Here is a 12,412-nt window from a genome sequence, read left to right as displayed (position 1 = left end):
ACATTGGGAAAGAGGACCTCAGAGTGTTGATGGAATGTCCAAACATGTTCTGAATCCAAGAAGGTTTGTTGGTATGGAGATCTATATCTGGCTGTGACCAGTGGGTGCTCCCTACCTCATTCTGAAGCCTAATGCTAACTCACGCCATGATGCAGCCACAGCTGGTCATCGGGGGTTTCATACTACATTACAAATCTTGCGAGAGGTTGCATACTGGCCACACATTGGGCAGGACCTTGATCAATACTTGAAGGGGTGTCTTATGTGTGCACAATTTCAGCCAACATCACTCACACACCGTACTCCCCTCCAGAAGAGGGGGATGATACTGCCTTGGTCAGATTTACAAGTAGATTTCATCGGACCCATGATTCGCTCCTCTAGGGGGAACAAGTACATGTTAACTGTAACATGCTTCTTAGCCAAATGGGTGGAATATCTCCCGGACCCAAATTGCAAGGCAGAAACAGCAGCTGCCATGATGATCAATCACATCTTCTCGTGTTTTGGCCTACCCCAGAGAATTGAGTCAGACCGAGGTAATCACTTCACCAGCGAAGATACTTGGGGTTAAAAGGAAACTTCATATTGCATACTGCCCCTCTAGTGGTTGAGTTGAGAGGTACAATAAAACCATTGTGAGCATACTAAAAAAGTTTGTGGCAGTCACTGGGCCAGGTTGGGACATCTGATTACCGCTTGTCCAGATGGCCATCAGATTTACACCTTCTTCTGCAACTAAGATGTCTCCATTTGAGCTGATGACTGGGCGAAGGATGATGCTGTCCAAAATCCAAAAACTAAAAGTGGACTGTGAGGATCAATAGCTACCATAGAAATTCATAGTATACCTTGCCTTGCTTTGTTCCATCCCAATCTCTAAGCTATCCTATTCTGACCCCGATATTTTATTAATATTGTCAAAAATCATTCTTGAAACCCTGCTTTGATTTCTTGTGCTAGCGCCAACATCTTTAATAAATTTGTCTTGTAAGCTATTAATCCTGTTTGGAGTGATCAGACTGGGTCTGCCACAGCAGGTGCAGGTGCTAGAGTTGAACTCGCGAGTCAACCCCAAAGCTTATTGTGTCTCAATCTGGTAGTTTAGCCTGAATGCCCTAGTGTAGAGTAAAACTGTCCTTGTCAAAATTGATTTCTTTTCCTTTTTTGCACCATCATTTTCTCAAAAAAGCACCTCACTAGATCTTGCATAACTTACTCACCTTACCAGCTAGAGACCTCATTTCACTCAATATTGTACCTAGGATCCATAGCTACACCCCGACACAAAAACTGCATCACAATATTTCACCCGTTTTTATAAAAAAACGTGTTGGTAAAGTTAGGCGGGAATGGCAAAAATGTGCTAATTTTATGTGTTATTTTGATTACAAAAATGTTTTCAATCTTCCATGTAATTTCAAATTGTATGCTTTTGCTCAATCCATTGCTTGTGATTGCTAGTATCTTTCCAGTGTTGCTCCAATAAAGAATTGTTTTTGTTTCAAGATTTTTATACAAATTCATTGTTTTATTCAGCCATTTCCGAGTGTCATTTTAGCATTGCCAGGGTTTGAAATCTTTTTTTCTCTCTGGTTTGGGGACAGAAGGTCAGATTTAAATTCAGTTTCTTGTCTGTCATTCCTGATTACCTGTTGATCATGTTTATCCATCTAAAATTGATTATTTGTGGGTTGAGGGAACATTGCAGGGGGAAATTCTAACTCAAGTGCTATCTTACCTAAAATCAAAAAGTGCTCCTATTCCCTGGAGTTTTGTAGATGTGTCAATAGAAGGTTTAACTAAGTGCATTGCTTACATTCCTATTGTTATTATCACCTCATTGGTGATTGCTGCCCCATATTAAAAATTGTATGATTTTTTTTTAATTTTCAAATAAATAAATAAATAAATATATTTTATCAACCAGCCTGGTTCATGGTCCTTTGTGACCTGGGGTATTTGAAAAGGGGGTGTGATATGAGCGGTATATCATCTCAATATTGATTCTAATCTATACCATAAGCATTTCAATTGCACGCTGCATTCTGGGCTGAGACTAAGGTGTGCATCGCCTGATTGAAATCCTTAACACATCAAAGAACTCTGCTAAACCAGATACATTGGGGTAGAACAATTTTAGCAAGAAACAATACTATCTTTAACACATATGGACTGTTCTTGTTGATACACTTTATCTACAGGTTGCCCAGGTGGGGGGATCCTCACACAGAACTGTGTCTCGCGTAGGGACAAAGTATTCTGCCATTTGTTTAACCCAACTTGTCTTCCTTCCTATGTCTGATGTTGATTCACTTTTCTATTTGATTTGTATGCCATTGAATCTGTCAGCACTTGGTGCATTTTAAAGGAGGTAAGAGTTAACTGTGGTGCCACATAGACATTGTACATATTTACCATATCAGAATTACCAGAGTACAAAGTGTGTTATTGATAGTGTATATATATTGGACCTTATTTATATAAAGAGCTGTTTCATCACCTAATATAGTGTCAGGACATTCCTTTGGGGGGCTCTCGGACTATGCTGTACTTGAGAACCAGCCTGTATCCCCTCCTGAGAGCTTAAGCCTTGATTGCTCGGCCTTCGTTACCACATAGAGAATCTTGGCTGTGGTACGCTGTGCTTCTACTCTGCAAGATAGAGGGCAGGAGTAGAGAAGCCCCCCTCCAGTCTTTACACCCCCCACAGCTCATCCCCTCATTTCCCCACCCCAACCCCAATTTCCACACCCCAACCCATCCCTACCCCCTCTCCTCATATCTTGTGCCTTTCCGTTCCTCACTGGCAACACTAAGCGCTCCCGGTGCATCTCCTTCCCAGAAATGGCCACAGTGGAAAGGGAGAAGGGCCATATTGTTTTGCAGTTTTTTCTCAAGTTGAAAAACACTTATTAGTACTCTGGTACAATGTGCTGGAGTACTAATAGCAATACAACCCTTGCAGGGTTTGCATTATTGGACAGGTGATTATTCGGGGATAATGTTAAAGCTTTCGCTTCACTCAGGATTCCCCCCTGCTCGGGTTATATTTCTTGAATAAATATACAGCTATTATATTTAGACTAATTTTGTAGAGGAGACTGGCACAGTTTTAAATCACCTTTTCTTTTGATTATTAACCTTGTGGTTGAGGCTTTATTGCCAACATCATTTATATGCATCAATATTCTGATTTAAATGGTTCGCTTTAATTCAGTGTCAGCAAAATATACCATATGAGCTGCTCTCAGAGGCCCATTTGTAAAACCTCTAGCCAATGATTAATATCGTTAGCTGAGGGGCCGCTTCTTTCTCTGAGTTCCCACTAACTCCAGATGCTTGCTTTTATGGGGAGATCTAATATTAGGAGGTAAACACTTACGTTTCAGCCCTTGATGCTTGAAAGTTAATGCCCAGGCTTCTGCCCGAGGTGGCCAAGTTAGATTTGCATCAGCTCAGAGGCCATTCATTTGGTTCTACTGGAATGCAGGGACGTATTTCTGTACAAATATTTGTCTTGAGAGTGGGGCCAACTCAATAACCAGAGATCTTGATTATGGTATTCCTTTGTAGTTCAGGACACAATGGGTCTCATTCCAAGTTTGTCTGTAATTCAGCAGTAAATCCACCAATATACCGCCCAAATTGGTAACTGCTACTGTACTTGGTCCTGTGGGTCCCCAGGATTAAAGGTGGTGGTAGGGCAGTGTAGGAATATATTATTTTAGTCCATGGACCTCCATGGGGAACTTTGCTTGGTTTACCACTGTTAGAATCGCTGCACCATACAACTGCTGATTTCTGTGACCACCAAAACAAGTGGTGGTAAGATAATTACTGCCACTTTTTTCCTGCACTACCAAACTTGAAATGAGTCTGGATGTGTTTCTTTGATGCAAGATGAATAAGTCTGCTTGTCTCCAGATGGCCAAGCTAATCTTCTGAGGCCATAAGCTTTCCCCCATCAGGAATGTATATCCTAGGTTATAGATCTTTAGCATGTTGTCAGGCTCTCTAAAGAACCAATAAACTGAGCAATAATAAAACCAATATCAGAACACAAATGTGGCTATGCAGCTTTAAACAGTAATGTATTCAATGTTACTTCTAGTAGTCTAACATCTAACTGTAACATTCATTGCATTTACACTTGACTTGTAATTATATTTATAAATGCATCACTTTTATATTTAACTTTATGTATACTCCGAATGAAATGCTCTGCAAATTGGCATGCCTTGTACAATGTGATTCGTTTAAACAACATATAGCAACATTTTATTAAAAGGGTTGTACAATGTGATGCTTCATTTGATAACAAATGGAGAAAAAAAATAGGTAAATGCAGAAAGTAATATTTAGTGAAGGCGCTTTTGACATTTCTTGCTGATAATTTCTAGTTGGTCAAACCCCAGTCCTTGGGCCTTCTCACATTGTTGCTCTCTTAATTTGCAGGAAATAGTGTTATATATTTTTTATATGTATTACTGTTCTGCATTTCACAGACACAATATTTATTTTTTTGCAATATTCTGTAAACTACAATTTGTCCAGTAAAAGTAAAAAGTTTTATCTAGTTTATTATAGCATCCCTTATTGGGAGGTTAAAATTCAACAGTGCTCAGTCATTGGGCTTTCTATAATTTTTGCCTATGCAGTTCCTGTACTGATTCAAAGTTCATGGGAAATCTGCATCATAAAATTGGGTGTCTGGGGCACATATGTTTTAACGGGTTGGCACCAATGTATTTGATAAATAAACTGAAGCAATATCACCCGACCCGTGCTTTAAGGTCAGAAGATTAATGTTTACTTACTATTGTGGGACTAATTGTGTTTCACGAGGAGACCGTAGCTTTTCAGTTGCTGGACCAAGATTATGGAATAGCCTCCCACTGGACTTAAGAAGGGCAAATTCCTTATCAATCTTTAGAGCAGGTCTAAAGATCTACCTGTTCAAGTAGGTATGGTTATTCTAGGGTTTCCCTATGAATTTCACTGGCATTTATATCTACCTATATCGCTGATCTTTGTTTCTCAGCTTATGGTTCCAACCACACCAGGATACGATTCAGTTTGTTGTGTGCACAATACAAATAATTAAAATCAAATCAAATTTGCCTGGTATTGTCTATCAGGTGAGGAGGTAACTACGTGAATTTCTATGGATCTGGGTGATCTGCCCACAAATGTTTTGTTTGCGGGTAGACTGCCTGCAGTGAAACTGCTTGGGCCCCTGTTTTCACCGTTCATTGAAAACGGGGGCCTGAGCAATTTTTGTCCCCTGCCGCCATTGTTAAGGAAGCGGGGGAAACCCCTGCATCCCCTGAGGCCGCAGATACCGACCATGGGGAGCAGGGTACACCCACGCAACCCCGCTTCCCATGTTCGGTATTTTCAAATCCAACCTGTTCAAAAAAATTCAAACTAATGGTAGCAACCAAATTTGTTCATATCTACCAAGTGTTCGCATTTTTAGAACAATTTGGGTAATATCCACTTTACATGCGCACCTTTACATGGTATTTGAAAAAATCACAATACTCATGAATAAGCTACGCACGATTCTGGCACTTCTCACTTTAGATTCATTAAATATATTCAAATCAATAGTAATTGCTAGTTCCTTATTCTCTTTCACATTCCCTATGACCCAACACAATGGGACCACACTTGCAATTCTCCTGTCCGTTGACCGCCACATGTGCATTTTGATGAAATCCAAAATGAGACCTTCTGCGCTCAAGTCATCCACTCATATCATATTCTCTGTTTATTAGACATGCACAGTTATGTTCTCCCAAAAACAAATCAATACATTTGGTTTTCACATTGTTCATACTCTGGGGAATGGAGTTCCCTCAAAAAACTTCTTTCTCACTCATCTTAACATATTTCCTTTGATAAATCAGCCATTGTCAGAGACTTTGCAGCTCTAAGATCAGCCAAAGCATTTTTTTAATTGACTCCACCGTCAATGAAAGTCCACTGTATTGTGGCTCTATCCCATTTTTCTTGGGTGGCCCATCCTGAAGTGTCTTGCATTGTCTTTTCACTCCCTTAGCTGCCATTCCCCAAATGAGCTGCCACCACTATGGTTGGTTCTTGCTCTCATGGTCATTATGCTGCTACTGGCATAGCCCAAGTCTTCTTCACCTGTTTCATTAGCTTTTACATTGACACCTGCCTGCCCTAGACTCCTGTTCTAATTCATAAAAATAACTTTTCCATATCATACATTATGGCTCTTCATCATCCCAGTTGAATCTACCTCTACCACTTCCTCTGCTTCTTCCTACTAACATACCTCATCTACTCTATTTCCCTCTTCCTCTTCATCCATTCTCCATAACTCTAAACCCTTTCCCTTAGAGGGGACCTCATGGCTGCTACACTTACATTTGTATTTTTTGCATTGGCCAAAACTCTTTTCCTTCCCAAAATTCCAGCGGGTATACTCCCTCTGACCCAAATCTTACATTCCCTCACTTGTACATCCTTCCTTTGAATCACATGTTCCTGATCTGTCCAGTGTAATATCTTTTGCCGCTCTTCATTTTCATTTTCTTTCAGCTTCTGCTTGTCATCTGATCAATGCTCTACCGTCTCCTGAACTGCTGGGGGCAAAGTAGCCCATATGCTCAGTTTGTTTTCAAGAGTCAAAATGCCATGGATATCTGATGGGCATTGTTCTTCTTTGGGGTTTAATCTAGCCATGAAATCAGAGCAACATGTGATGGCAAAACCCTTACTTAATTAGACAGCTCTTGTGGGCAGCCTTCACATTCCTTTCCTCTGTGGTAACAAATCTCTTTTGAGTTACTGTTGGAACCATCCCACCTAGTGACTTGTGCCAAGGAACTGTATATTGATTTTGCACTGAGCTTTCCCAAGAGCTCTGGTAGAAACCAGAACCTGGTAAATGTCCAGAGACAATGGATTTCCACCCTTCCCCTGATGCCTGTACCCAAACCCCCTCTTTATTTTTACGTTTCACTTTCCTTAAGATGGGGCATCACCTTTAAGGCAAAGAATGGTGCACAAGGCTTGGTGGGGCACTGTGATGCTGGAAATTCTTATGGCGGGACAGGGCCTCACGTCCTTGTTTTACCACTTCTCTGAATGTGTTTTAGTTATGTTGTCTGCCACTGAGGTCCAGCCTTATGGCACCCATGGGTGGGGGTACACACTTGTACCTCTTATATGCATTGTTGTAGGCACCTGTATGTGACACACAGAGCAGTGTATGGGCTGGTGGAAGCTACATGCTGACTTCACAGTGGCTCTGAGAATCCTCCATTTTGGGATACCCAAGCCTCCAATAGGAATCAGTGCATTTCTACACATAGGCAAGATGGCCACTGTGGCCTTTTGGTTGCTATTGCCTTTTACCTTGTTCCCAAAGTCCTTGGATGCCATGACTCTGTCCCTTCCTCCTGAATGGATGTTGGGTGGAAACACCATATATGTTGCTGCTGTTCCCTTCCCCCTGACCGGCGGTTTGGTGGAAATACCATATATGGCTCTGGGGCTGCCTCCTGTAAGACTGCCTGGTGCCTTCACAGGTGTTGTGTGCACACCATAGGGGTGGGACCTGTGTGAATGGAGTTGGGAGTCAACTCACATTCTCTGTTATGGGTGACTGGTTTATGTGTTTGTGACGCAATGAATGGGACAGCCCTGACTGAAACTGACATGAATGCGGTGTAGTGTGCTGAAAGGCTGGGTACTTGCCCCAATACACATTTTTTGATACAGGTGTCTGGGTGGATAGAATGGCCTGAATGCCTGTGAGCCTGGTTGGCTGATTGCCTGCATGAATGCCCTTCTGTGTGATTTGGTAACTGAGCCTGGCCGAGCCAGAGTGAATGAGGGACGGGTGTGTATATCTGGGAACCTCTCCCTTGCCAATTTGTTCAGAAGCTGAAGTCCAAACCTAGCAAGAAGACACTGCTCCTTGAAGCCAAGCTGGAAGATAAGTCTGCTGCTGCATTTCTCACATAATCTGAAAGCTGTCGTGTCTCCCAAGGACTGATCCAGAGAGGACCTGGAAACGGGACCTCACCCCAAGCTACAAGGGACCATTGTGCAAAACTGCAACTCTTCATCAAAGTATCCTGGAAGCCAGTCCTGTGTGTCTGCCATCCGGATAAGGGCTCCTTGAAGTCCAGAAGAGGAGTGCCAGACATCTTCAGCCAGAGAAGTCCATAGGTGTGGGCCAGGGTCCGGAGGTGCGTTTCGTGACCACTGTAAGCCGTTGCTGTCTACTGCCTAGAAGAGAGGGTACTACGGCATAGTGCTGCTGGACACCCGGAGCTACGAATGTTCCAAACTGCCCAAAAACATTTCAAGGGACATCCTCACCACCAGAACTGACCACTTTTTCCCACCGGAGAGAGTCCAGAGTCGCTAGAAACAGAATTGGATCCGTCGATGGGTTTGCCACCACCTGCAGCTAACAAAGATGTCCCCAGGGTCCAGACTTGGGGCGGGTCCAAGGTCTACTCCAGTGGTTGAGTCTAGGTCACCATAAGCCGTCCAGAGATCCTTGATGCGGCTGCAGCACCAAAAGAACCGAAAGTCGGACACCAAAAGTGACATATTCAACGTCCAAAGTCTTCAAAGGGTATCAAGGGTCTTAGCTTCAACTGCCAAGCCTTTAAGGAGACCACCACAAGTTTCTCTTTTCTGGGACTTCTGCAGTCAGAGAAATCATTGACCAAAGGAGAGCACCGCAAAGAGCCGAACAGCAGTACTTAGGTACGACTTTGATTCCATTCTTCTCACAGACTCAACATCCCAGTTGCTCCTTCTTCCAAGGGGGGGGGCCCATCCTATGGGGCGGATCGTTTTGCGAAACTGAGAAACTCTGACACTTTGCCTGCCAATGCACCAAAAGTACTGTGATGAGGAAGTGCCTCTTCTAGCCTCAAGAGTCATCCAGGGGTCCCAGATTCGTCTTGGATCCTGTTCTCCTGTAGCCTCTCGGGTTCTTTGGGGTGGTAGAAACTTTTAAAAGAAAGAAGAAGGTTATTGAACTTTATTGGACTGAGCTGTAAAAGACAAGATAAGTTACTTGATAACTTTTCCCTTACAGGTTAACCAGGAGGGGGATCCTCACTCAGAATTACATATCTAAGCTAAAGAACTTATTCTGCAACTGTTCCCATCCAACCTCCCTTTCTTTACTAGTCTATGCTCATACACCTTACTTAAGAGTTCACCTGCCTTTTTATAAACTGCCAGAAGTTACTGCACAATTACTGAATTTAAGTCTTGTGTGGTACCATATAGATTGTATATTTGCCATTCTTTGAATACCTATTCCAAGTACAAAGTGTTATTATGTATGTGTATATATTTTACTGAACCTTATTTTATATAAAGAAGCTATGTTATCACCTAACATAGTGTGTGGATATTCCTTTGTGGGGGTGTTGGGGATTAACTGAACTTAACAACCTGCCTGCATCACCTTCTGAAAGCTTAAGCCTGGCTGCTCGTCCATTGCTACCGAATTGAGAGCCTTCCTGGGGTTGTTCTGTGCCTTTAACCTACCAGATAGGGGGTAGAAGTACAGATACCCTTCTCCAGTCTTTACACTGATGGCATAGCGGTGGGATAACTGGTTTTAAGACACTGGCCCTCATTACGACCCTGGCGGAATTCGCGGTGCTAAATGCACCGCGGAGCACAGCGGAAAGCCGCCGATAGCGCCATGGGGGTTGGCGGATTTACCACCCCATGCCGACCTTGGCGGAGCGGTAAATCCCCAATCCCCATTTTGCCCTTCCCCATTCCCATTCTTGCCCCATCGGGTATAATGGGAGTGGGGAAGGCGTTAATTACGCCACCGTAAAGTACGGTGGCGTAATTAACAACGAGGTCCCTTAGCGCCATGGATTTCTCCGCCCGGTAAAACCAGGCGGAGAAAGGCTCCATGGCGCTACGGGAACTCGTAGTAGGGCGGACGGGTCCGCCGCGAATAACGCTGGCGGAAACCCACTCCGCCAGGGTCGTAATGAGGGCCACTGTGTTTAACCTAGCTACTACAAAATATCTACATTTCTTTATTAATATTGGAGTTTTACTAGTGAATACTGGTAACTACAATACAAACAATGGAAACTATTGCAAGAGGTAAATTGACAAGGATGAGCTTAGAGGCTCTCCAGAGTGCTTGTGAAGAGAGAGAAATTGATTTTACAGATAGGTATAGGGCAGGGCTTATAGCTGCCCTTGTGGATTTCCAGGCAGATTGTGACACTCATGATGATAATAGTGGGGGGAGGGCTGCTGGGCTCCTTATCCATGGTGAAGTCACAGATGTTACCACTGAAATTGCATCTTTCCTGTCACGTCTATTCCAAAACACAGCATTGTTTATTCAGGGGATGCCTTGGAACTTGAGTTATTAAGGATGAAATTGGCCTTTGAATACAATAATTTAGAGACTGAAGTTGAATTGAAGAAAGAGAAGTTGGCACAACAAGTTGTACTTGAAAACAGGGATCTTGAACTCATGGACAGAGACAATGAATGTCAGAGACCCCAGGTAGAAAAAGCTAGAGTGGAGACTTCAGCCCAAAATGTTGAGAGTGTCAGATCCCCAGCCACAAAGTTTATGAAAGATTTGGTTGGATTGTATGTGTAGGGTTCTGATATCCTCCAATGGATAGAAGCATTTGAAATGGCTTGTAGAATCCATGATTTTGATAAAAGAGATTGGGCTAAGTATTTGTTAAGTAGAGCACCTCAGACTGGATATGACTGTGTTCTTAAACTGAATGAGGAAGAAAGAAGTCAGTATGAGTGCATGAAAACTGCTTTGACTGACAATTTTGGCAAGACACCTACCCAGTACCTTAAAAGGTTCAGGGATTATAGGACGAGAGAGAATATGTCTTGGGTTGATTGGGAGAGTGCTGCACAGAGAGTATGATGGGATGTGTAAGGCCATGTATAGCATTTTATCAAAATGTTAGAATTAGTATTTTAGTAGTGTTAAATAATGTAAGTCAGTTATGTATATTCTAATGTAGTTTCCATGCATGAAGACTCAAAAAAAAAAATGGTGCACTTCAATATTTGGCCTGGCAGCACATTAAGCTTCTATGCGTGTTGTGAAAATCTGCAGTTTCAAATTGGGCTTGGCTGTATTGTAAATCCGGTACCTTGCATACTACCAACAATGCTATGTCAAACTGGCAAAAAAAAGATTCTATGTTACATACTGGCAAAATACCACTACTGCTGGCAATATAAAAAATGCCATTACATTTTGAAAAAATGCTATACATGTCCTTACAGATGGATTGATAGCTACAAAGCCAAGACTTTTGTTGAACTGTCACATCTCTTGTTTTTTTTAACATTTTTCTGAGGCTTGTTCACTAGAGCTGAGTCAGTACATTGCTGACCAGAATATTTTGGATCCCTTTAAGCTAGCCAGGTTGGCTGATATATGGGTCTCTCAAAGGGTGTCCACTATGGATCCCAGTGGTAAGGACAAGGACAAAGAGAAGGGGGTCCCTCAGAAGGCTGAGGAGTCCAAGAAACAGCCACATCTGAATACGCCTAAACACTCTCCCTCTAAGTTTCAAGCATCTAGTGGGGGATACTTGTCATGGGGGTGGGAGTAAGAGTAGTGGAGCTTGTGGGATGTTTTTACCCATGCATCCAAGCCCTACCATAAAACTGTGTATTGAAAACATCATGATGGCCAGAACTCCCCAGAGACTGCACAGGGAAAACATGAAGAATAGGCTGCCACCCATTTTTGCCTATGTTGTGAGCACAGGAGGGCACTGCCTAAAACCACCATTGAGCTACACATACAGTAGCCTGAAACCATTGGGAATGGCAATGCTGATTGCCAAAAGCAACCCAGAACTGTGGGGAATTCATTTTCTTAATGTCAAAAATGGATGCAATACTGGTGCTCACCACTATCAGAAAGCTGGCGTTTTAAAACCACCAGACTTGTGTGTAAAACTGAACAAATGAACCCAAACCAGGCCAAGGAAAGACTTGCTAAGAGGTGGATACAATGTAAAACTATATTCTGAAATGACTTGAAGGAAGTAATTATTTAATGTATATATAAAAAATAGCTGGGGATGTCAGCAGCTTAAGTGAATTTGGGTTTAAAGCCACTAAAATCGAAATGTTTAGAATAAATGAGTGACCTACTTGTGAGTGTCACATAGGTTGCAATTGTTTAAATGTCATAGTTTTGAACTTAGAATCAGCATTCTAGCTGCATGTGCAAAAAATTGTAAGTTGGTTTTGAATGTAGAAAACTGGGAACTAAAGTGACATTTAGCTGAATTCTGCCTGACAACTACCCCCGACAGGAGTTGAACTGGCTCAACAACTCTTCCCAGGCCTGGCTGCATCCTGCTGCCCC

Source organism: Ambystoma mexicanum, chromosome 4q, assembly GCF_040938575.1.
Source record: "Ambystoma mexicanum isolate Mex_15411 chromosome 4q, UKY_AmexF1_1, whole genome shotgun sequence".
In the NCBI taxonomy this organism is placed as follows: domain Eukaryota; kingdom Metazoa; phylum Chordata; class Amphibia; order Caudata; family Ambystomatidae; genus Ambystoma; species Ambystoma mexicanum.
This window is presented reverse-complemented; position numbering follows the sequence as displayed.